This window comes from Camelus dromedarius, chromosome 15 (genome assembly GCF_036321535.1).
Source record: "Camelus dromedarius isolate mCamDro1 chromosome 15, mCamDro1.pat, whole genome shotgun sequence".
Lineage (NCBI taxonomy): Eukaryota > Metazoa > Chordata > Mammalia > Artiodactyla > Camelidae > Camelus > Camelus dromedarius.
The window spans coordinates 515,001-541,266 of record NC_087450.1 but is presented as its reverse complement, the minus strand read 5'-3'; the positions used below and the strand labels follow the sequence as shown (position 1 = coordinate 541,266).

At 53.9% G+C, this 26,266-nt stretch overlaps 1 long non-coding RNA gene and 1 other non-coding gene across 2 annotated transcripts; both read right to left on the bottom strand.

Moving 5' to 3' along the window:
* Positions 1-3,641: 3,641 nt before the first annotated feature.
* Positions 3,642-6,294, bottom strand: LOC135323013 (uncharacterized). The gene is made up of 2 exons (XR_010384076.1): positions 6,113-6,294; positions 3,642-4,884 (listed from the first exon to the last, which is right to left on the bottom strand). It is a non-coding gene; the product is annotated as an uncharacterized LOC135323013 (long non-coding RNA).
* On the bottom strand, positions 4,599-4,707 carry LOC135323111 (U6 spliceosomal RNA). Its single transcript, XR_010384355.1, has one exon. It is a non-coding gene; the product is annotated as a U6 spliceosomal RNA (small nuclear RNA).
* Positions 6,295-26,266: the final 19,972 nt, after the last annotated feature.

Here is a 26,266-nt window from a genome sequence, read left to right as displayed (position 1 = left end):
TTTCCTGTCCTCTCCCCTTTTATCCCTCCTCTCCTCTGCTCTCTCTCTCTCTCTCTCTCTCTCTCTCTCTCTCTCTCTCTCTCCCCCCTTCACTTCCCTCCCTCCTCCCTACCCCCCCAACCCCTACCTTCACAGGGCCTCATAGATTGCAATCGGTTTCCATGAAATGTGATGAAGAGGGAATGAATTTTAGAATGATATCCCCATGCCATCGAATCCTTCTTCCCCAGGGATAGCGACTTATTTGTGGTCGTGTTTGTTTTTGTTTTTCTTGTTGTTGTTTTGGGGCGCATCGAGGGCGCAGGAGGCGTTGGGAGTGAGGGTGATGTTTCTCTTTCTGTCTGTCTCCTCCTTAGGAAGGATTTTAAGAGGAGGGAGGACCCACAGAAATCTACCATCTTGTCTCGTACTGCAGCTGTGTTTGAGCTTCCTATACGATCTGGGCGGAACACTCCCCACCCTCACCTCAAGCCGCCATTGCCGCCCCCTCAGCCCCCCTGCACCCCCGTCCAGTCCCACACTTGGGGCGGTGGTTGGGCATAGGGGGATGTTGGCGGGGTGGTGGTTGGTGGGGGGTGGGGTGGTGGAGGAAACCAGAAAACAGACCACTGTGGCACGTGGGTGACTGGGGCTTCAGGGTGAAGGAGGATGAATAAAATGGCCGGAATTAGGCTAACGGATTGCTTCTTCTTTTTTTGGCGGGGGGGGGAGGGGAGGATCATTAGGTCATTCATTCATTCATTTGCTGGGGGGGGGGTGTCATTCGGTTTCTTATGCTCGCCCTGAAAACGGTCAACTGTCCTGACTGACTGGTTGCTGCTCACGGTTCCAGGCCTGTTGTTGAAACTGGAAGCTATCGATCTTACTGTTTCTACTGTATTTCACTCATTGAAAGTCATCATCATGCTGGGTCTCTGAGTCTTTCTCCGAGGAGAAGGTCGGTCACGGGACTAGTGACCTGACAAAATAGCCTGAGTGACCAAGAAGGCCACACCTTGAGTGCTTATGAGATAACGAGATCTAACCACCAGCCTCTATAGAATGGGTCACCTGGAGGCATCGTGACACCATTCTGAGTCTTCTGATGAGAAAACGATTCTGTGGATGGTGATCGATGCCCGATTGTTTGAGCTATGGCTCTAGAACCACCCCACCCACTCCATCCCCAAGGTGGGTACACAGTTTTGAAGACGCTAGCCTGCTGTGAATCCCCTTTGCCCGGCAGAGCGATAAAATGGCCTCTTTGCTTCTAAGCTCCAAGACCTTGTCTCTGGATTCTTGGGCTCGTCGGGGACGGGGGCCGAACTTTTGGCAACAAGCGTGCTTCAGAAACAGCGGATGCCCGAGAAGGACACTCTGCCTCTCCCTCTTCTTCCGGGCCTGAAATGGGGAGGAAAAAAAAATCGCTTCCCCTGGAAGCCGGAGTCCGGAGCCCGCCATCCGGAGGGACTTCTGGCTTGGCCTTCTCCTGGGGTGGGGGGGAGGGCACGCCACTGCACGTGTTCTTTGTCAACTCCCTGTTTCTCTCTTCTCGAGTTATCTCTTTGGGACGGCTCCCACACTGGGTGAAAACAGACAGACTGGCTGGTATGTCTCCCTACCCCACCCTTCGCCCCCAAATGACTGATCTCCTGTCCCATCAGAATCACCACTTGTTTTCCAACGTGGCTTTCTTGGATCCTGGAGGACTTGTAAAGGAAAAGCCCAGCTGGGCTAACAAGCTAAAGTCACAAATCTAAGTGTGATAAGTGTCCGTTTACTGATCTAAGTTCTGCTGGGCTAACTCGTAAATCTGAAGTTTAGTGTCAGTTTACTGGGCTAACAAGCTAACTCGTAAATCCAAGCTCAACAAGTGTCAGTAACGTGATCTGTTCCAAATTGATAAGCTCCAGTGTACTGATCCTTTGCTTTTTGTTGTTTGAGCCTTATTGGCGAATAGACCCATATTTGTAATTAACCCTATGAAACCTCATGTGCACGTCTTGGAGGTGCTCAGAGCTTCGGAGCAGAAGCCCCTCTGAGCCCGCCGGCGTAATAAATCTGAGTACTCCAACCCTCCGAGTGGTGCTTGTTTCTTGGCTGGCCTGTCATTTCCGTAACAGACTGATATCAACTTAGAGCCAAGATGGGCGCAGAACTGAAGGAGCTTCTCGGCTGGCCTAAGAAGCCTGTCGTCGTGATGTGGGAGGCATTCTTTACGAGGGACCTATCTGATTAAGTGCTTGACCGCCTTTTGGACTTTGAACCAACTTGGAGATAGGAACTAGGATGAGAGGGCACCCGAAATAGCTCAGCAAACTCTTCTCCATCCTTAGAAGACAGACAGACAGACAGACAGACAGACAGACAGACAGAGTGTGTGTGTGTGTGTGTGTGTGTGTGTGTGTGTGTGTGTGTGTGTGCGCGCGCGCGCGCGCGCGTGTTTGTGCGCGTGCGGGGGTGTGGGAGAGGGAGGAGATGACGTCAGCGTACTGGACACTGTTTCAGTGACATGGGGAGTGCTGTCAACTAGGAAGGAACGTCATGTATTCTTCAGCCTTGTGTCTGTACAGGTGGGTACACTCAGGGTTCCAGAAAGGATGGGATATTCCTGGCAGTCGTCTACTGCCCTGGCATCGAGGGCTGGCTGGCTGGCTGGCTGTCATCCAAAGTGGAGGCTCTCGTGAAAGGGACGGAACCGAGTCCCAAGGAGATGCCTCCTTCACTGACTTTCATGCAAACACAGTGGACCACAGCCTCCGGAAAGAGGGTGGGTGGCACACGTGGCCCCAGTCTGTTCTGTCCATTCGGCAAATGGCCTGGGTTAGGGGAAACCCAGCATGGCGACCATCCGACAGGCCGACCCACCGACCCACGGACGTGCTCGGTTTCTCCCAGCTCCCTGGATGACCTCCCCCACCCACCCCCACCCCACCCGCATTCCTTCACCCACCGTGGTGTCTGGTGTCAGGGCACTTGGAAGATGACTCCCATTGTTCAATAGACAGGGGCAGGAAGATTCCTATAGGACCGCAAAAACAGTCAACTGGCCATACACACATACATACATACGTACAAACGTTTTGTCCCCAGAGGCCTCAGACCTCCTCTCTCTGGACCCGCTGAACCCCAGTAACTGGCCCCCATTCAACTGCCACATAGTAGGGGTCATCCAGACGTTCTTGGGATGGTAGGTATGACTTCCAAAGGGGTTGAAGCCTTCCTTCCCCCGCTGCAAGCCTGATGCCATCAGCATGGCCAGGACACTGCTACAAACAAACAAACAAACAAACAAACAAACAAACAAACAAACACACACACACACACCACCACCACCACCACCACCACCACCAACAACAACAACAACGACGACAACAAAAGACAAACACATGCGTATGTGACTTGGGGACATACTTTCCGCAGCCTCCAGGGACGAAGGCACTCGCTTCGCTGGGTAAATCCTACGAGGCTTCACTAAAGCGCTTGCCAACTTACTTCTCAGAAGGATCGATCTCTGCCCCCATCACCCGCCATCATCAGGCAAGGTCGTCAGAATCCATGGGAGATATAGACTAGAAGAAGAAGTAGAGGAAGGAGGAGGAGGAGGTGGAGGAGGAGAATCAGTGACATGAGGTGTGTACGACTTCTTGTCTCCAAGAGGATTGAGTTTTAAATTTTTTTCTTTTCAGATACAAGGGAAAATAAACTTTTGTTTTTTCCCCTTCCTTCCCTTTTAGAGGCGGACACCCACATGGTAAATATCATACCTCTGTCAGCAGAATGGAACCCTTTCTCTTTTTCTCCCTCCCTGACCCTTCTGGGATTCAGAAATCCTCCGTGAGGATTTTTCTATTCTTGGCAGCAGAGTTATTAGCATCATTGACTTGGAGGCAAAAACTTAGGTTTCCATTAAACTGGGATAGACATGCATGGATAAGAGATACTAGTGCTACTCGTTTTCCTTAGGGTTCCCCTGTGTCTGTGGTGTGTGTGTGTGTGTGTGTGTGTGTGTGTGTGTGTGTGTGTGTGTGTGTGTGTGTGTCTGTGTCTGTGTGTCTGTGTCTGTGTGTCTGTGTGTCTGTGTCTGTGTCTGTGTCTGTCTGTCTGCCTGCCTGCCTGCCTGCCTGCCTGCCTGCCTGCCTGCCTGTTTATTGTAGGAACTCTCTGTCAATGGAAGTATAGTTGACTTACAATGTTGTGTTCATTTATGACGTACGGCATAGTGATTCACTTATTCACACACACACACACACACACACACACGTATACTTTTTCAGGATAGGTTATTACAAGCTATTGAACATAGTTCCCTGTGCTAGACAGTAGGACCTACTTGTGTACCTAGTTTGTATAGGGTGGTTTATATCTGCTAATCCCAAACTCCTGATTTATCCCTCTGCCCTCCCCCATTCCTCCACCCTACCCTGTCCCCTGTGTTAACCATCGGTTTCTTTTCCATGTCTGCGAGTCCAGTCTGTTTCTGGTTTGTAAATAGGTTCCTTGGAGTCTTTTTAAAATGGAGTTATTTATGTATGGATGGGTGTCTTGACTTACTTTCAGATCCCACCTAGAAGTGATGGCATAGGATATCTGTCTTCCTCTGGGTGACTGACATCACTAAAGCTACGGAACTCTTCACGTATGTGCGTGTGTCGTCCACGTTCAGGGGCCGTGCTGATCTTCTCTGGATGGTTCCCGTGTTAGTCGATGTGCTGTGGCAGCAAGCGCTTGCCTTAGGGTTTTTGTCTCAACCTGAAAGCCGGCCCGGAGACTGAAGGTCTTCTAGTTGCCTCCACTATCTGCCTAGGACCATCTCCACGAACGTTTCCCATTTTCTCTCACCCTTTTGTCTTGGCATCATTGAGTACTAAAATGCTCCGTCTCCTGAAGCCCTGCAGACTGAAGCTGGACAACGGGAGGTAAACGTCAGAGAAATGGCCACAACAGCTCCTGTGGAAACCATCCTAGGGCCTGTTTTTGGAGGAGCCGCTCAGAGAGTTGAGCCGAACACCCCAGGACATCATCAGAGGCATTTCAAACTGCTCGAGCCATTTCGATGACCCCGATGTGTGGAAATCTCCTACTAGACTGACCCCCTACTCCCGGCCCTGAATCTGGTTTCTCATCTGCTCCAATGATTAACCTTTGTGCTGTACTTTGGTTTTCCACACAAGTGCCTCTTAGGCGATACCTGACTGCTTGCTCCCTAGGCCTAGCTTCAGAAGCCCATCGACACCACCGCCTCCTGAGACGAGATACTACAACTGTTTCCTTGAACAGACCTGTTCTCAGAACTAAGAAACTGGGTCCATGAAACGCAGGCCCTCTAGGAAACTATTCCCTCCCTCCTGCCCCCACACCACACGCACGCATGCACGCTCAGACGCACGCACGCACGCACGCACGCACGCATGGACGCACATGCACAGTCAACAGCCCAGCTTTTAATGTGTAAAACTTCCAGGGAAGTTACAGAATAGGGAAATGTTGGGGTCCAGAGTAGGCTGCCCCAAAATGTGCCCGATGGACTATGCTGAATGAAAGGGACTTCACAACTGGCCAAGGGGGAGGGTATAGGTCAGTGGTAGAGTGTGTGCTTAGCAAGCAAGCACAAGGTCCTGGGTTTAATCCCCAGTACCTCCGGTCAAAAATAAATACATAAAATCGAATTCCTCTCCCCGCCCCCCCCCCCCAAAGTATACACTGCTGTATGTCAACTCTGTCTCAATAAAACTGGAAGAAAAAAAGGAAAAAAAAATGATTTAACAAAAGAAAGAAAGAAACAAACAAAGAACTGCCCGAGGCAAGAGGAACACTCTGGCCCTCCTTTCTGCCTCCCTGGAAGCAGGGGAAAAAGAATTTTGTTTTTTTAAAGTCTCCCATCCCAGAGGAATCTATCAAGTCAGAGGTCTGCTTCCATGCCCTTCCATGATTCTCAAACGGTGTAGTGGGGTTTACCCAGATTAGGAAAAGGAGGGGACTCCTTTGGCCTGAGACCAGGCGAGATTCTCCCCCTCCCTCCCGCCTCCCTCCGTGCAGTTGGGACGGGGTGGCCTAAGGGTGGGGAAATTGAAACCAAAGAACAAAAGCCGTTCAACAGAGAGGAGCCGGAGGCCAAGTCAAAGGCTCTGACCTGAGCACAGAGCTTTCTGCATTTGAATGAAGCGATTGAACGAGGCCCTGCCGAATGGATCCTCCTGACGTCCCCGCCCCCGCTTCCAGGAGACAGTCAGTCGATTTGGGACCGATCGGTGGAGAAGGCCTGTGAGGCGGCGGCGGCGGCGGTGGCGGCGGCGGCGGCGGAAGCAGCGGCGGGGGCGGGGGGGGGTGGTGCGCGGGCGGGGGCGGGACCAACGGTCGCTCCAACTCTGCCTGCCTGCCTGCCTGCCTGCCTTCCTGCCTGCCTGCCTGCCTGCCTGCCTGCGGGGCTGAGGCCTGAGGGCCACGCTGGTTCCTGCCACTCAGGGAAACTTCTGCGGGTGTTGCCGAAAGATCGCCCTCCCCGACCCCGTCCCTGACGAGCCAAATAACCCAGAGACAGGGTCTTAGAGTTTAGAAGAAAAGAGGCAGCTTGATTGCTTTGCTGGGCAAAGGGGACTCACAGCAGGCTAGTGCCCTCCAAACTGTGAACCCGTCTTGGGGTTGGGGTTTCATGCTTCTGTGGACGAACAGGTTGGAGCATGAAAGGGAATCACAACAGGCGGGAGCACAAAAGGTGCTCATGATCAACAAGGGTCTCTGATGAAACTTGCTCCTAAATCTGGATGAGTGTCTGATAACATGGGACCTCCTGGTGGTCTAGTAGGTCATCAGCCCGTGACCTTCTTTATCTGGTCAGACTCACCCGGCGGCACCAGCGCCACGGAGGAACTCGGGGTGGGGGGTGGGGGGTGGGAGGGGGCTGGTCGTTCTCCTGAGCTTATCCTCCCGTGACTCCCTTCCTGGGGAAAGACTCAGACGCCAAACATGATTGTCAAGTTGAACGATCAGAGGAAGGTCAAATCAAACAGTTAGAATCGACAACTTTAGCTGTTTTTAACAGTGGGCCTGGAGCTGGGAGCGGTGTCTGGTCAGTCGAGTTTGCTGATCGTTCTAAAAGCAAGCAGTAAGCATAAAGCCAAAAATTGGCTTAGCCTAAGTGCGGCCACTTCATGATTCCTCCTTCACTGGGGGCTGAGGCGTGGGGGAGGGCGGGGGTGGGGGACAGGACTGAGGTGGCGGCGAACTTCTCCGTGAATGCTCGGAGCCGAACTGCTCTCTGGGCCTAGGTCTGAAAAAGGCCTGAGTCTCAGCTATGACAGATTCTCTCTCTTTCTGGGCACATGGACTGACTCGCCCCGCATCCTCCCATCCTGTCAGACCCTTTGGACACACACCTCCACCTGAAGAGTTCTTTGGCCTCGTCCAGAAAAAACAAACACACGCACGAACAAAACCAAATGAGCACACAGAAACCCTGCTGATCTCCTTGGACCCCATTCACTTCGGAGAGTCCCTCTCGTAGAAATCCCCTCTGCTCGATGATTTCACCACAGCCGCCTCCCTTTCTCCGGCACAGTGACCCCCACCCCCACCCCTGCGTGGGCCCTGTCCCTCTACCTATCAAAAACCAAACCCCAGGAGAAAAGAAAATCAGAATGCTGTTTTGAGCCACTGGATCTGTGAAAGGAACCAAACAGAAAGCTGAAATAACCAAACCAGCCGAACACCAAAAGCGAACAGACAGATACCCCAGAAAGAAGGGCACGCTGACCCTTGCCCCTTTCCTTCCTGGAATCAGGACATAACATAGATCTACACCCCACCCCCCACCCCACCCTCCCCAGATGTCTTCTTTATGCCGGAACGAGAGTGACGTTCTTATTGTCAACGGTGCTGTTATGGAAATGACAGGCCGGCCAAGAAACAAGCACCACTCGGAGGGTTGGAGTACTCAGATTTATTACGCCGGCGGGCTCAGAGGGGCTTCTGCTCCTAAGCCTTGAGCACCTCCAAGACGTGCACATGAGGTTTTATAGGGTTAAGTACCAGCTTGGGGTATTCGGCCAATAGGCACGCAATAGCTTTAGCAACATCATTATCACGAAAGTAGAGGCAGTGAGGCAGCAAACCAACATTTCAAGGCCAGATATGTCTCTTTGAAAATCCAGCTGGCTAGCAAAATATGAACAGGGAATCAGCAAACCGGCACTTATTAATTTAGATTTACGAGTTAGCCCAGCAGAACTCAGATCAGTAATCCGACACTTGTTACACTTAGATTTGCGACTTAGCTTGTTAGCCCAGCTGGGCTTTTCCTTCACAGTGTAAAGCGGAGAAGGAGAGAATTCTGTACAAACAGACCTCGATGAAAAGAATCCTCACCCTCTTTTAGGCCCCCACCTCAACACACGTGCGCGCACACACACACACACACACATGCATGCACGCACGCGCGCGTATAGTTACTCCTGTTCTCTCTCTTTCTCTCTCCCTCTTCCTTTCTTACTGATTTTTTAAAAATGTTTACTGATAACACAGAAAAAAATTGCTTAAATGTTGTCCAGGAATGATATTCATTTTTGAAAACATGATATATATTGTAAAGGATTTGGGCTCCCTTAGAAAAATCCCAGTCCAGGCACGATTGTATAGCACCTCCTTTCACTTTCAAGTGTCTCATTTCAGACAATAAAGTAGCCAGTCATCTTCCTTGTGCATGACCTTTGTAACTGGCACAAGTCAAACGGCACAAAATTCAGACCCAATCTCCTGATCCATATGATTCTCATATTCTTTTTTTTTTTTTTTTTTTTTTTTTTTTTTTTTTGCGAGTCCAGAAGCTATGGGTCTGTGCCAACCACCCGTGGCTGTTCACTATCCAGCATTTCTTCCATTATCTTTATGTTGTCCTGTTTCTTGGAAGTATTAGTGCAGCTACTTTTCCCGATGGTCTGTCTCTGTCTCTGTCTCTCACTCTTTTCTCCTTCTTTTTTTTGGGGGGGGGAGGAGGGGGATGGGTTTGATTAGGTTATTTATTTATTTTAATGGTGGTTCTGGGGATTGAACCCAGGGCATCATGCATGCTAAGCAGGCACTCTAACAATGATCTATATCCTTCTCTACACCGCCCCCCCGACCCTCCAGCACCGCCCCCCCCGTCCCCGGCCAGGGCCTGTCTTTGCTCAACCCAATAGAAAAGCATTTATGTTTTGCCAGTTTCCTGGGTCCTTCTTTGTTTCATAAAACTGAGAAGAAATACACGTGGAAGTTCTCTCCTATGAATTGAACAGACTGAAGATCCTTTAAATAACCAAATGAGGTGGAAGTGCAGAGAGTACCATACGGGAACACACCGAGGCACATCGTCATCAAATTGACCAAAACTAAGGATAAGGAGAAAATATTAAAATGAACGAGAGAAAAGCAGCAAATAACATACAAGGGAACTCCCGTAAGGTTATCAGCTGATTTTTCAGCAGAAACTCTACAGGCCAGAAGTGGGTGGCACAACATACTTAAAGTGATGAAAGGGGAAAACTGACAGGTAAGAATACTCTATTCAGCAAGGCTCTCGTTCAGATTTGAGGGAGAAATCAAAAGCTTCACAGATAAACAAAAGCTACAAGATTTCAGCACCATCAAGCCGGCTTTACAAGGAATGATAAAGGATGGTCTCAAGTCATCAAATCCTAAGAAAAGAGAACAAAAAGATGACAGAGAAAGGGAGGGGGGGAGAGAGGGAGAGAGAGAGGGGGAGAGAGGGGGGGAGAGAGAGAGAGAGAGAGAGAGAGAAAGAGAGAGAGAGAGAGGGAGGGAGGGAGGGAGGGAGGGAGGGAGAGGAGACCTTCGAAAGATTGCTTTGCCTGTTTAGGGTCTTCCGTTGTTCCTTAAAAATTTTGAAATTGTTTGTTCTAGTTCTGTGAGGAATGTCGTGAGTATTTTGACAGGGGTTGCATGGAACCTGCGGATTGCTTTGGATAGTGTGGCCATGTTGATAGTATTGATTCTTCCAATGCAAGAGCACAAGGCATCTTTCCATTTCTTTGTGTCATTTCAGATTCTGGAGTATAGATAACCTCCTCGATTAAGTTTATTTCTAGGCATTTTACTGTTTTTGACTCAATGGAAGTGTTTATCCCAGTTATAAAATTCTGGTTTTTAAAGTGGAGGGGGAAAAAAAAAAAGGAAAGGAAGGGCCACAAATGGCAAAATATCCTTCTTTCTCATGGGTGAATTGTATTCCATTACGTGTGTGTATGTGTGTGTGTGTGTGTGTGTGTGTGTGTGTGTGTGTGTGTGTGTCCCCTCTTCTTTATCTATTCAAATGTTGATGTGCACTTAGGATGCTTCCGTATCTTGGCAATCATAAATGATGTTGCTGTTAATAGCAGGGTGTGTGTATCTTTTTGAATTCATTCTTCTTTTGTGGTTGGCTTTATTCCTTTGATAAGTATGTAAGTTTAAAAAGCTAAAGCTCTAAACCTTCCTGGAAACAATGAACAGTACATATATGTAAATTAAAAATATATGTGCAGTAAAAACATTTTAAAAAAATAAATAAATAAAAAAGAACGAAAGACAAGGAAATTAGCTATCAAGCCGTGAAAGACATGGAAGAAACTTAAAAGACATCTTACTAAATCAAAGAAACCGGTCTGAAAATTGTTACCAACTGTACAATTCCAACCAAATGACATCCTGGAAAAGGCAAAGCTCTAGAAACAATCAAAAGATCATGGTATCCAGGGGTTTGGGGAGAGGGAGGGAAGGAGGAATGAACAGATGCAGCGTGAGGGATTTTTAAGGCGATGAAATTATTCTGTAGGATACCATAGTGGTGGCTGCATGTCATTGTACATTTGTCAAAACCCATAGAACGTACAACCTCAAGAGTGAACCGTCCTGTAAACTATGGACTTTGATGGATAATAACGTGTCCATGTCGGATCATCAGTTTTACCAAATAGGCCACACTGATGAGAGATGTTGAGGGGAGTGGAGGATATATGCGTGGGTGGGGAGGGCTATGTGAGAACTCTCTGTATTTTCTGCTCAATTCTGCTGTGAGCCTGAAACTGCTCTAGGAAATAAAGTCTATTAATCAAAAACAAAAACAAAAACAAAAACAGAAACAAAAACAAAAACAGAAACAAAAACAAAACACCCAAATGAGGTGAACCAGGATTCAGTCATCCAAAATGGAGCTGGACGGCCAGTGGGAGGAACTTTGTTGCAGACATAGTCCTGTTTCAGGGAGGGGGACGTTGTCCCCTCCCTCTACACATCTTGAGTTCTCTGGGCTGGACTGATCCAAAAATGGACCCCAGACGGATCGTTGAGCAGGAGCGACAGGGAACCTACTGTCTTTCATTCAAGCACTCATGTGTCCCCGAAGCAGGCAGCTTTTCTCCGTTTTAGGACAAGAAATCAGCCCTTTGTGCGAAATGGGCCGGGCTGAGAGCCTTTGGTTTTGGGTGACCCGTCCGTGAAGAATCGAGACGGAGTTTGGGTTTTGGGGAGGGGGGGAAGCCCCTGAAAGAAGTCACGAGGTTGGTTGGTTTCTCTAGGCTTCCGGGGCCTGAAGGCTCTCAGTGGGTGATCAGGGTGTTTTCCTAAGTCCAGATGCAGGGAGGGCACCCTCCACGGAAGTGATCGATTTCCCGCTTTCAGGGAGACAGAAAGAAGAGTCTGAGGGTCCCTCTTGCGTCTGCTGGCCCCTCGGCTTCTTCGGTCACTCTCATTTCTAACCCATCCGTGTGCCACGGAGGCACATACATGTTTGGGGTGGCCTCCCCTGGGTCCCGACACCGGCATCAATGGGGGGAGGGGGGGCATGAGTGGTCAGAACTGTATCAAGCTCAAGGGCACCACCAACCGGTTTCAAAAACAAATCTGCCAGCAGCTGCTAGCCGCAGCCTGGTCGTTTCAAAGTTCCCGCCTTGCTCTTGTGGTGTGTTTTCTTTCGTTTCCCCTTCTCCACTTGCCCCGTGGGGTAGTCTGATGACACACACTTCCAGTGCTTCTTTCTTGCATCTGTGTCTCCTGGGCTGCAGTCCTAAGAGCCCCCCCCCATCGCCCCCGCCCCCCCAATCAACTCGTTTCTTTACCCTCCACCAGGTCTCCTGGCTTGGAAATCTCGGCTCACAGCATGTGTCTCGTGTCCTCTCTGAATTCACGGGCCCAGCCATCCACCCTAAGGAGACGGAGGGAGGGAAGGAAGGTTTTGACCTGGCGACCTTCCTTGCCGGCATCCTCCGGATTTGGGACCCTTCAGTGCGCCACCTGCCACCCGCCATACCACTCTCACCCTGAGGCCTAGCCCTCGGGGCTCCGTCCACGCGGAAACCTGAACGCGGACGGACCTGGACGGTGGGCGGGGTGGGGGTGGGGGTGTGGAGGGGCTTGCTTCATCACTGCCGGAACCGTGGAGGCGACCGGGACAGACGCGTCCTTCAAGAGGTGAAGGGACACGTCGCCCGGGCTAGGTCCGTGCCACAGCATGTGATTTGGCTCTAAAAAGGAAACCAGGGACCCGTGGAGCCGAGAGACCTGTGGGAGACAGGCGGGGCCGTTTCTGCGTGCCCCTGACTCCCTGAAAGAAGCCAATCTGAAAAGGTGGCATCCTGTAGGGTACCGGCTCTGGATGACATTCATTCTCAAAAGGGCAAAAGCCCCAGAGAGGGTGAAAAGATGAGTGGGGTCGGGGGTGGTGGTGGTGAAGGTTGTCTGTGTGGGTGTGTGTGTGTGTGGGTGTGTGGGTGTGTGTGTGTGGGTGTGTGGGTGTGTGTGTTGTGGCGGGGGGTTGTTGATGAATAGGTGGAGCACAGGGGACTTTTAAGCAGCGAAACTCTCCGGTAGGTAGGTCCACGATGGGATGAAAACCAACGTGTTGGATATGGCAATACCTAAGATGGGGTGAACTGAAAGAACCCTTCTGGGTGTCCCGCCCCTCAGCCGAAGTTTAAAGTCCTTCCTAAAGCCAGAAGGTAAAGACACACGAGAGCAATCTGAGGGGCCATCGCTGAGGAGTAACAGCGAGGCCAGTGAATCCAGTGAAAGACTGACTGACGTGGGGGCCTGGGTCCCTCGGCTCGACCCCCTTCCCCGGGAAACCGAAGCCTTCGACGCAGGGATGCGCTTTGACACGCTTCTGTCTCATCGGAGAAGGCTTCTTCTGCCTGGCATTGCGTGACGGGGCCGAGAAACCCGTCCTCTCCTCCTCTGCGTGAGGTAGCGGTCGCTCCCGCCTTTGCGCAGCGGTGAAGAAAGCTACCAGAAACACGGTTCTGCGTTTCTCTCGATACCGTGGGCGAGCGTCACGGCTTTTCCTTGCGTTCCACCATGCAGTCAGATAGCATTCTCAAAACTAAGCGTGCCATGCAAATTTTCCTTTTCCTTTTTTAAAGTGACTGTCAAGAACTTAGGCAGCATCGAGTGAAAACGTTGGGCACCTTCATCTCTTGGTTTGTATGGAGCCAGCTAGGTCATCAGACCCACGTCACCATGATTTCTGAATTCTAAGATCCTTTCCAATCCATGATATTGTACATTCCTGGGTCATGGGATGTCACTATGGCTGATCAGGTCAAAGGGAATGTGTCCCTCCAGAGCACTTATTAACACGTCAGTTTATTTAAACGACAACAAAGGAAATTCCCTTCGGGCGATATTCATTCCACACGCTAAAGGAAAGCGATAGGTTGTGTGCCTGAGCCCACACAGTGTGACGCAGGAACGGGGTGGGGGTTGAGGGAGGAGGAACTCTGGCTAGTGTCCGGGACCTAACGGGAGATAGAGTGGAGGATTTTTGCCCTTCTTCAGGGACAGGGTGAATCGGCCCGAGGTTGCCTTGTGCGCTCAGAAAGAGGGCCTTTACCGGATGCCCCGAGCAAGCAGACTTTTCTTTTCTTCTTCTTCTTCTTTTCTTTTTTCAGTTTTATTGACATAGGTTTGACATACAGCCCTCTATCAGTTTCAGGTGTACAGCACAATGATTTGACTTCCATAGACTGTGAAGTGATTATTAGGTAACTTTAGTGACCAGGAAACAACGATATGTCAAAAGGGGGTTTAATCAACAGAACTGCTATTTCTGATGATCATCTATTCCTAAGAGAAAGGACAGATGAACACTCCAAAATGCAGCAAGTGCATAGTCACAGAATGATGAACAATCTTTACCCGTGCCGACGTTTTGACGCCAGGATACGTGGAAAGCTGAAGTTTTAGAGCATAGAAATATTTGGCTCTCCATTTGACCTGGAAATCTCCTTGTTGGAAAGAAGCTAATTTCTCCTCCTCATCCTCGTCCTCCTCGTCCTCGTCCTCGTCCTCGTCCTCCTCCTGCCTTTTTAACTGAAAAAATAAAAAAATAAAATAAAAAAAAATTTTTTTAACAAGAAGTTTTTATCTTTTTGGAGGGGGGACGGGTCATTAGGTGTCTTTATCTACGTTTCAATTAATTATTTAGATTTATTATACGTTTTCAGTGGTGGCACTGGGGACTGAGCCCAAGGCCTTGTGCATGCTGAGCACGCACTCTACCGCAGAGCTCTACGCTTTCCCAGAAAGGAGCAAATTTCTAAACATAGAACTGGATGAGTAGGTCAGCTTTTTGATCTCATAGAAGCAGCGGCCCAGTTCTCTGGGGGGAACCCTCCTTATCTTGTCCATCTCGACAACGTCAGAAACGTCTGTCTGCATAGCCCACAGTGGCCTGAGACTGAGGCCAGGGGGCTGAATCAGGTAGAACCTGAAACCGAATGGAAGAAACAAACAAACAAAAAAGGGTGGGGAGGGGCACGCGGAGGCCTTTTTAAACGTACACACTGCTGCGTGGTCTCCCTCGTCGAAACTCTAATTCGCAGCCTTCTTAAGGAGAAATATACACCTGAAACGTCTTTTTTCCACACAGAGTTTAAAAGCTTTCACCCTCCGAGCCGAAAAACCTTACCCGTCCCATCGGTTCTTTCTGAGTGAGTGGGTTCTCTAGTGTCCTACGCGTCTGCTGGGAAACAAGCTGCTGGAGAACCAGCAACTAGAAACCAAGCTGCACCAGCATTTCCATGAGCGTAAAATCTTACATTCACACTTACTTGCTTAAAAATGCACACGCCTGCTTTGTTTTCATGTTTTACACAGTCGATGACCTATAACATGTATGATGCTCAAGAAATTGTGTGAGGGGCAATCCTGAGATTGACCGTGAGGGCGCAACAGATGGCAGATATTTCCTTAGGGTAAAACAATGGACGGTCATGGGAAGCCAGATCATCCATTAACAGAACTTGGTTCTGGCAGGAAAGCATGTGGTTTAACCCCGGGGAAATATTTGCTATCTCGAGATGTCCCAGAGGCAATCACAGGATACACTTAGAAATTTTGCATCCCCCGAGGAGGGTGATTGTTCCTGGAAGGGATAGGCCTGAAATGAATCAGTTAGCCAGCAAGCAGAACTTCGTGCTTCTGGCATGAAATATCTAAAGCCCCACCTCTTTGATCGCATTTCTTTTTTTTTTTTTCCCTGAGCCGTATACTCCCAATAAACAGGATGTCGACCAGGCTTTTGGCACTCTAGATCCACGAGACCTTGAGTCCCCTGGTCCCATTTTCGCTCTTTACTTGGTCTCTTTGTTTCTTCATTCTTGCGTCGCCCGTCCTCAGACACGGTCCCGAGCTGCGCTGGACGCAGCACCCGTCCTACCCGACTCGTGAGTGACCTATAGTTTTTAAATGAAAGCTACAAAATCTCTGGTCATGTCGATCTGCTGGTCTCGTCTGTATGAGACAGGGCAGTACCTGAGTTTCAGAGACACACACAGACACACACACAGACACACACACACACACACACACACACAGACACACAGACACACACACACACACACACACAGACACACACACACACTCTAAAGGGAACAAAGAACAAAGAAAGATAGAGAAAGAAAAAGAAAAAGGCTCAGGGGAATAAAGGATTCGCTTGCTCTCTGTGACATGACCCAGTAGACCTAGTTGTCACGAGACAGGAAGCTCAACTCTCCGTGTTTACATTATCTGTTCCTGAGCTTTCTTGCAGAAAATTCTCATGCGTTTCTTTCCCCTCACGGAAGTCTTCTCTATTCCCCACAGAGCCTGGGGCGATGGCTCTTCACCCTGGAGCCGCCTGCGGCCGATCCAAGATATCGGATGATTTATGGAAGTGATCAGTGATCCTGAGACAAAGCCCTTCCTTTAGGTAGAAAAGCATGGCCCCTGCTGCTCAGGGAGCTGGCACTCCCCCTCCCTCTCCCCTCATGCCACCTTCTCCTTTGTGCACAAGCTATCGCTTTCGCAAAAGAGCTTGGCTTGCCTGAGAGTCTTGTGGAAGCCATCCTCATTTCTATGGTACTGCCGTCCAAGGATCTGGAAAGGGCCCGGTCCCATGTATGCATGTATGCATGTAGGCACTTGTGTATGTCCCCGGCTTGTAGGCCTGGCATGTTTCTTCCTCCACATACACTTGCCAGAGTTCATTCATGAAAGAGCTCTATGGAACTGGTTTTCAAGGGAACATGCAGGCAGGGAATGCGAACAGGAAGGAACCCAAATGTTTTCCTTCAGGTTGACATGATCTAGGACAGATCCTTTCATCCAGAAAAGCAAATGTCAAGGGATCGGTCTCGTGAAAAGAGCCATGTCTTGATTGTGACGAGCAGCATTCGAGGTGAAACTTTTCGCCTCCCTAGGTTTACCCCGAATCCATTAAGTTCCTGTGGGTTATCTCTGTCATAAAACGTGTCAGCCAGGAAAAAAAAAAAAAAAAAAAAGAGTCTGGGAGCGATGGTTGGCTCGGTCTCAAGTCTCAGGAAGTGTTCACACCCCAAGCAGTCCGAGGGGGTAGTGTGTGTGTGGGGGGGGGGGGAGGCGGTCCATCTCTGAAAAATTGGTGCCTCCTCCACGTAGTTTTTGGTCCCTTGCAACTGAAGCATCTGGCGACGTCCCTGGAATGTTTAGATCGTTTCCAAAGAAGATGAGATACGGAAGCGTTCGTTCCTGGCTCCATGAGTCGAAGGGGACGTGCTTTAATATCTTTCTGACAGAAAAGACTCGAGATCTGTCAGTGTGTTGGCCGACATGACTGGTATACCTTCGGAGGATGGATGGACCTACAGACAGACAGACAGACCGGAATACATACATACTTACTTACATACGTACATATGTAAACATACAATACAATACAATACAATACAGTACAATACAATACAATACAATACAATAAAATACAATACAATACAATACAATGCAATACAATACAATACAATAAAACAAAACAAAATGAAACAGAATAAAATAAAATAAAATAAAATAAAATAAAATAAATTAAATTAAATTAAATTAAAATAAAAGGATGCTGTGAGGAGAAAGTGTCTGTTTCTGGCTAGGACCAAATCGTGTCCCTACGTGGACCGGTTGGGAAAGACTGGTGTCCCAGATGGTTCACCGTGACTTCCTCGTGAACATTTGCTGTGACCGATTCGGGCTTCGGAACAGTCACGGTCTCGTTCTGAGGAACGTCTCCTGGAAAGCATGTGGAGACCGTCTTCGTCTGCCGTCCTTAGGAAACGTTCCAGCAGAGCGGGTGTCCGAGAGCCTCTAGGGGCGATGGCTATGCTTCGTGGACGTCTGTCCCTCTTCAGGCCGAATTTCGTGGAAGTATGCTGATCTGGCCAGCCGACAAGTCTGAATGGGGGTGATTTTTTGGTAGAAATGCGCGTCCTTGGAGAGACCAGGGGAAGGGGAGCATGTCTCAGTGGAAACTCTCGTACAGCGTGATAGAGATGAGAATGCGGTTCTGTGTCATCATCTTTGCGTGCTTCCCGCCACCCTCCCCCTCCCCGCCCCGCCCCGCCTTCCACTGATACGCTGGGCCACGTCACGCGTGCTTCGAGTTTTCTCCGATGGTTGGCCAACGCTCTTCCGACTCCCGTTGCCCATGGTTCTCCCGCTTTGGACTTGGCATCCTCGAGAACCAAAGCCGCCCTTTCCCTGAAGCCCCGCCGAGCCGGGCTGAGCAGCTGGACATCCGCTGGAGAGAGGTCACTGCCGTGTCCCCTCTCGAGACCCTCCTCCTGCCCGTTGCTGTGGAGGCCACTCAGAAAGTGGACCTGAACCCGCATGCGTTTTTCAGGCCACCCGAGCCTCTTCGAGCCCGACGCCTAGACATCTTCCTGACTGGTGGCGCTCCGGACTCACACCCTGGGTTTCTCGTTGGCTTCAGCCACGGACCTTTGTCTTCCTGGAACGAAAGACCAGACCGGTTTCATCAGGTGGAACCACCTGCCTGGTGGCGGGACTGTCGTGGAACCCTATGGACCACCCCGAAGTGTATATGCAGCCCAAGGGTGATCTCTCCAGTTGAACAACCATCGAGGCCCAAAAGGACCCCTGCCCCGGGAAGAAAGAAACTTTGACCTTGACCCTTAGCTGCCCGAACGAGAATTTGGATCAGGGTTGGGTAGGGTGATGGAGATCTCCCTTGGCACAGTTCCCGTGTGCGGGACTTTCAATGACTCTGTCTTCCTGAAAGGACACCCGCCCCCTGACCACGCTGTCTCGTCATCAGTTTGTTTCCACGAGGGACGAACCGTCATTGTGTGCACGACAAAGTTGGCCGCTGCCTGTTTGGTCCGCCATCGCTCCGTAAGGGACCGACGAAGTGTGCGTCGTGACCAGTGACCGATTTCGGAGCCCGTGGGTGGTGGGCGGGTGTGTATCTGTTTTCCAGGTCACGCGCGACGCGGTGTGTCGTGGTGTGGCCCGCCCGGCCACCCCACCTCCCTTCCCCCATGGAAAATCAAGGGAGAGTATTGCCCGAGACAGACGAAGGTGCAGCCACGAAACCTAAAAGGATGACCCTGGATGTCAACTTGGAGGTGGCTAGGAGACAGCTGAGCATGCATAGGATCACACTGCACTGCCACCGTGTGGGATGCCGCACATGTGTCGCCGTCGTGGTTTTCATCTCCTCCACCTATTGCCCTCACCTACATCCACTCTTTATCTCACTGAACTCTTTTTTTTTTTTTTTTTTTTTTTCCGGTAAGACAGTGAGAATTCTCTCTCTCTCTCTCTCTCTCTCTCTCTCTCTCTCTCTCTCTCTCTCTCTCTGTCTCTCTCTCTCCTACTCTCTCTCATAATTGACCTGACAATGGGATGTCCGTTTTCACGTGTCCAACATAGCGATTCGGGATTCTTCCATGTTCCACGATGATCACCGTGATGAGTCTGGTTACGGATCCGTCACCGGACAGCGTCATGACAATAGTATGGATTGACTCTACTCGCCCTGCTGTCCATGACCTCCCGTAATTTGTGTATTTATTAATTGGAGTTAACTGGAAGCTTGTACTTTTTCCTCTCCCTCACCCATTGCACTCATTGTTCCTTCTTGGTATCCATGAGCCTGTTTCAGCTTCCTTGCATGTGTTCCTGCGTATTGTCTTGGGGATTCTGCCTCGAAGTGACAACATCCCTCTCGAACTTAAGTCACTTAGTTAACATCATCCCCTCTAGGTATAGGTCTCTCCAGACCACGTGGCACTGTCCATTCGTCCATCTGCGGGCCCGTAGTGGAACTGCCGGGTCTTCCAGGAGTTTTCTGTGGAATGTTTTGAGGGACTTCTGTCCTGTTTTCCCTAATGGCTTTCCTCCACCTCCGTTTCGCCCTCTCCCCCTCGCCCCCACCACCAACCCCTGTTCCGTGTTGCCTTCTGTCTTCTGTCGGAGAGCGGATTCTGTCAGGTATGAGTCGAGTGCTCTGTGTCCGCCTGCCAGCCCGCCCACCCGGCCCCATCTCGAACGGAGGTCTCTATCACGTGTTCCGTCAGGAGCAGGCACTTTCTGCTTGTTTTTGGAACTTGCTGTCGAGATTCCAGGTTCTGGGCCTGTCCGGATATCTCTTAGAAACGGAAATGTGTGCGTTTTCCCCTTTTTTAAATTGTGTTTGTTTGTTTACTTATTTATTTATTTACTTACTTACATTTATTTATTTATTTAGGCCTTTTTTTTTTTTGGTTCTTGCTGCTGTTGTTGCTTTCGGTGGTTGTTTGTTTATTCGGGGAGGGGAGGTAATTCGTTTCTTTTGCTGGTTTGTTGCCTGACTTAGTGATTGCCTGACTTACCGACTTCCTTATTGACTTGAACGGAAGTCCTGAAGATCGAACCCTGGACCTCGCGCGTGCTGGGCAGGCACTCTGCCGCTGAGTTCTACGCTCCATCCTCCCCCTCGCCCCCTCCCCCATTTGGGGGAGGAAAAAAATAAATTTTTCTTTTCTTTTAAACTGAAAACGTCCGTTTGGATCTCCTGCGTGTGTTTCATCCCTGGTTTTCTGGCTTCTAGGAGGTGGAGTTGACCGAGTTCTTGGACTGTTGAGGAGAGGAACCCCTGATGGGCTGCGGTTGTGCTTTTTCTACGGTGTTTTTGTTTTTGTTTTTAAACCCCAGAGTAGTTCTACAACTTGATTTCCCTTTGGTGGTGGGTTTTGTCGTTTGTTTTCATGTTTCCTTTCTTTCTTTCTTTCTTTCTTTCTTTCTTTCTTTCTTTCTTTCTTTCTTTCTTTCTTTCTTTCTTTCTTTCTTTTTCTTTCTTTCTTTCTTTCTTTCTTTCTTTCTTTCTTTCTTTCTTTCTTTCTTTCTTTCTTTCTTTCTTTCTTTCTTTCTTTCTTTCTTTCTTTCTTTCTTTCTTTCTTTCTTTCTTTCTTTCTTTCTTTCTTTCTTTCTTTCTTTCTTTCTTTCTTTCTTTCTTTCTTTCTTTCTTTCTTTCTTTCTTTCTTCCTTCCTTCCTTCCTTCCTTCCTTCCTTCCTTTCCTTTCTTCCTTTCTTTCTTCATTTCTTTCTTCCTTCCTTTCTTCCTTCCTTCCTTCCTTTCTTCCTTCCTTCCTTCCTTCCTTCCTTTCTTCCTTTCTTTCTTCATTTCTTTCTTCCTTCCTTTCTTCCTTCCTTCCTTCCTTACTTCCTTTCTTCCTTCCTTCCTTCCTTCCTACCTTCCTTCCTTCCTTCCGTCCTTCCTTTTTCCTTTCTTTCCTTTCTTTCCTTTCTTTCTTTCCTTTCTTTCCTTTCTTTCTTTCCTTTCTTTCCTTTCTCTCTTTCCTTTCTTTCCTTTCTTTCTTTCCTTTCTTTTCTTTCTTTTTTTTTTTTTTTTCGGATGGGGCTACAGTTTCCTTGTCCACGTTGACTGTGTCAAACACACACACCGACACACACACGCACACCCAGACACGCGGATGCGCATGCACAGTGTTGCTCTGTGTAGATGCACTGAACCTCGATTTACCGAGCGGGTGGCTATCGACTCGCCCCCCCCGAACCCCCGCCCGCATTTTTTTGTTTTCCCTCCTCCTTCCTGCGGTTGTGGTCAGCCGTGCTGACGTCCGTGTTCTCACGACCGACCGCGAGTGCGTTTTCCCCACGCGCCCGTTTGTTGTCTTTGGGCTTTGTCGCGATCTGTGCCGAGATCGATTTCTCTTTCCGCTTCGATGGGGTTCGCGGTCTTCATCCTTTCTTTTCTAGCTTCTGGGCTTTGCCTGTCTGCTTTCGAAAGACCTCCCGCATTCGAGAGGACGGACTCCAAAGCCGATTCCTGCGTTGTTCTCTGAGCGCTCGCCTGGTTTCGGTTTGCCAGCCCCCGCCTTCCCTCCCTCTTCCCCTCCTCCCCTTCCCAACCTCCCACCCGGGAACCCGGGATCTCGTCCTGGTCGCTCTGGGCCACCCGCGGCGTCGGCCCCGGCCCCGCCGGCGTGTCCGTGTGATCTCCCCTGCCCGGGGAATCGCGTGGGGAGCGCGTCCCCTTCGCGGCAGCCGCCCGGCCGGCCGTGTCTTGCCAAACCCCGGCTCCCTCCGTCCTCCCCGCCCTGATCTGGTGCCGGGGTCGCGTCGCGCCGCGTCGCGTCGTGTCGCCTCGTGTCGTGCCGTGCCGTGCCGTGCCGTGCCGTGACGAGGGTGAGCGGGCTCCGAGGCGGACGCCACGGGGCCGCCCGGCGCCTCAGTCCGGGACGAGCTCGGGCGTTTGGGCGGCCGGCGGCGGTCGGGATCGGTTCCGGGGACGTTGGCGACGGTTGTCGGGCGCCATCTGGCTGCCGCTCTGAGATCGTCCCTCTTCTCCCGAGCGTCGGCGACCTCGGCAAGGGATGGGGCTCGGCGGCGGGGCCCGAGGCAGACTTCGGGGAGGCTGGCGACACCGGCGGTGACAGTCCCCGTGGCGCTGAGCCGCGGGCGCGTCCTGCTCTCGGCGCAGATTGGACTCGCAGGATGATGAGGGGGTGACTGTCGCCGCGCTCCCGGGATCTCGTGTGCCGGGGGAAGCCGTGTGGCCTGGCCTGGTCGACCAGCATCCGCCTGTGCCCCTCCAGCCGCGGAGACCGACCCGAGCCGATCGGACACGGCCTGCGCCTTGCCGCCGCGGGGGAAAGGGAGAGAGTGTCCCGCGCCCGGGCCGCCGGCGGCTAGGTGGTCAGGCCCTCGTCTGCGTCCCTTGGACGACTGCTCCTGAGGCGAGGAGCGGCCCGGGCCCAGTGCGGTGAGGCCGGGGACGGGCGCGCTGGGGTTCCCGGTCGTCGGAGGCGCCTCCTTGGATGAAATGTTTTCTGAGTCCCGATGGATCCGGAGACGTGGCTGGGCCGGCCCCTGTTGGCGCGGGAGGCCTGGGAGGGGGTGCCCCCCGGCCCGTAAGCCTGCCCGCGTGGGTTCCGGTGGCGTTGGAGGGACCGAGACTTCATCCGGACTCGGGGACCGGCATGGGGGCGTCCTGCGAGGGATGTGGGGGAGGCAGGCTTTCCCCGGCCCGGGGCCCGGGGCCCGGTGCTCGGGAGCGGTCCCTCGTGGGGGGCCCTCTCGTCGGAGGCGCCTCTGTGGCATCTCCCCGAGTCCCCGGCCACGCGGGCGAGAAAAGGGCAGGGCGTCCCCGGCCTGATCCCGTCTCCCTCTCGTCCCTTCCCATTCCCATTCCCATTCCCACTCCTCCTCCTAAGCCTCCTCCTAATCCCCCTCCCCTCCCCTCCCCTCCCCTCTCCCCTCTCCCCTCTCCCCTCTCCCCTCTCCCCTCTCCCCTCTCCCCTCCCCCTACCAACCCCCCCCACCCCGGTCGATCAGATGGCCCCCGAGAGCTTCGGGGCTGCCATTTATGGGGGTAGGGCTGGGGGCAGGTGGCCGGACCGAGGTCCCGGGGTCCCCCCCTGCAAATCGTGGACCCGCCCCGTTTCTGGGCGCTGTCATTTTTCCCGTCGTGTTGGGCATTTTCTGCCAGCAGATAGGTGCTGACACGGTCTTCCTCGGTGTCTGTCACCGAGTGTTGGGTCTCCGGACGCGTGCGAGGCTCTGGGCTTCTCTCTGCGTGAGCCCTGGCCTGTTAGCCGACTCCGCTTCTGACACTTGAGCCGCCCGCCAGGGCCTGCGCGCCGGCTCTCGTGTGTGCGTCCGGCTGACGTGGCCCGTGGTGCCACCTCCGGTCTCTGGTGGCCCGAGGGCGGTGGGGTGAGGTGGCGGCGTGGGTCTTTTACCCTGTGCGCTCCCCGCCGCAGGCACCCGGTGGTGGCCGGCACGACCCCACCCCCGTAGGCTCCGTGCCGCGTGTCAGGCATTCCCCGCCTGGGGTCGTTGGCCGCTCTCCTCGGAGAGGACCGAGGAGTGGGTGGCGCCTGGCGAGGCTGAAGCAGGCCCCTCTGGTGGTTGTCCTCGCCGGGCCCTCCCCTCTGGGGCCTCCCTGCCCCACATGGCTCGCTCGCTCGCTCACTCACTCAACTGACCGATGTGGTGAAGTCATGCTCCCCCGGGCCGGGCCTAAGCCGCGCCAGACGAGGGACGGGGACGTTCATGGCGAACGTGGCTTCTCCTCTCGTTCTGCCTGCGGGCCCCTCGCCTCTCCTCTGCCGCCCGTGGGTGGCGGGGGGGAGGCAGGGGTGCGGACTCCGGCCCGACCTCGGTCTCCCGTGCCTTGTGGTGTCGGCGGGGCCGGGGTCTTGCGACGCGGCAGACACTCTCGCCTCCTCGCCTGCTCGGCGTCCTGTCTCGCGAGCGGCCCTCCCCCGCGGCGGGGGAGGGCTGCCCCGCCGCCACGCCACGTACCCCCTCGTCGGGGTGTGAGCGTGTCTCGCCTTGGTCCTCTGCGGTGCCCCTGGAGCGCTCCAGGTTGTCCCTCAGGTGCCCGAGGCCGAGCGGCGGCATCGCTTCCCGTCCCCAGCGAGTCCTCTCGGGTAACCCCTGCGGTGGTCGTGTCTCCCGAGCGCCTCTCTTGAGGCGTGGGGGAGGGGTCGAGACGGTAAGCGAGGCGTGGCCGCTCCCCACCCTCGGTGGGGCCGGGGCCGCCTCCTGAACGTCAGTCCTCACCCTGTACCGGGGGGGGGGACTGACGTGGCCGGGCGCACGCCGGGTGGGTCCCCCTCAGCGGGGTTCGCGCCCGGGCGTGGGAGCGATCGTGGTGGGGCCGGGTGATGTGCCGGTGGGGGGCGGGCGTCTGTCCCGTCCCCACGCGGTCTTGGGTGCGTCTCCTCGCGAGGTGGCACGCACGGGCTCTCCCCGGTCCCGACCGCGAACGCTCGCTTCTTGGCCCGCTGCTTACCCCTACCGCAGACCCCTCCTGCCCAGCCGAGGGCTGGCGTACACGTCGGCGGGCTTCCATAGGCCTGAACGGGGCACGCTGGGTGGGGGGCGATGCGCCCTCGGTGAGAAAGCCTTCTCTAGCGATCTGAGAGGGGAGCCTTGGGGGCACCGGACCCCCCAGCCGCCGCTCCTCCATCCAGAGCGTGCAGTCGCTCTCCACGGGGAGCGACTGCCGCGGCGTGTGGGCAGGGCCCCGTCGCTTTGGCGTGTGGGCTGCGCTGGCCCCGCGGTGGGGCCGAGTGCTGTTCTTGGCCTGCTGTGGCCCGCGCCTCCCCCCTCCGAGTCGGGGGAGGGTTCCGCCGGGCCGGGCCCGGCGTCTGGCGCGGGGCCGTGCGAGCGCGCGCGCGCGTGTGCGCGGGCTTGGCCTCCCCGGCGCGTGCCGTGGGGGGAGGGTGAAGGCGGTCCACCCCGACTTGGGCCACCCCCACCAGTCTCCGCGCCGCGAGGAGCCACCCCACCTGTTCCGGTCCCGAGACGCAGCCACCGGTGGCGGTGCGTGGGCCACGGGTCGGGCCGCCTCGCTCGGCAGCGTTTCCCCGGGCCGCGAGGCCTGGGGGCGAGCCAGACGAAGCTGGGTGGTGGTGGTGGTGGACGGACAGACGAGACGCAGACGGACGAGTGAGCGAGTGGAAGGGGCTACCCTCTGGAATGGGGGGGTTAGCCTGCTGCGCGCGAGTACGGCGGCGGGCGGGGCCGGGGTGTGGGAGGAACCGCCGAGGGTTGGCTGAGGCCGGCCGGCGTCCTGGGCGTCGCGGGGCCGCCCCCACGTGTGGGGGTGGTGGGATCCTGCGGTGGTTTCCCCGGCGGCGCGGTCGTGTCTCGAGATTTCCCCTTCCCTGGGTTGGTGCCCGACCACACCCACGACCCCTGCCGGCCGTCGCTCTTGCGCGCGAGCGGCCCCTCCTCGTCGCCGCCGCCGGCCCTCCCCTGCCCTGCCAGGACCGATGGCCGCCCGCGCCGAGCCTTTCCCCCGCCGACCCCCCCCGTCCTGGGACCAGAACGTGGCCTCACCGCGTTGTGGGTGCTGTCCCTCCCCTGGAGGCGGCCCCGGGTGAAGCGTCGTCGGACCCGACGGGGGGGAGGTGGGGTGCTCCGGCACGGCGCGAACGTTTGTTTGGGTGCGCGTCGGGGCGGGGCAGGGCAGCGCCGGCCCGTGCGGCGGGAGAGCCTTGCGGTGGGTGGGCCGTCCTGAGGCCCTGCGGTGTCGGGCGAGGGTGGCCGTTGGGCCCCCGTGAGGGTGCCGAGGAGAGGGCCGGTCGGCGCGCCTTGGGTGCCGCGGGGCCGCCCCTGTGCCGGAGGGCCCGTGGCGGTGAGACCCCGTGTCGCACCCCGGCGGCCGACTCGCGTCTGGGTTTCCGGCGCGGGCTCCTGGCGGTGGCTCCACGGCCCTCCTCTCCCGCTTACCGGCTTCCAGGCGGCGTTGCCCGTCCGCGGGCGCGCCGGCCGTGGGCCGCTGCCTCGCTCGTCGTTCGTGTCCTCTCTCTGTCCGTCCTTTCCCCCGTCCGCTCCGTCCGCCCGTCCCCCGGGCCGCGCCCCGGCGCGTTTCGCTTCCCGGGCCCGCCGCGGCCCCTCACCGTGTCTGCCGCCGCCACACGCCCGCCCGCCCGCGGGCGTCGTCGCGTGCGGGCGAGGGCCCGTCGTCCCCCGCCGCCGCGCCCCGCTCCGGCGCGCT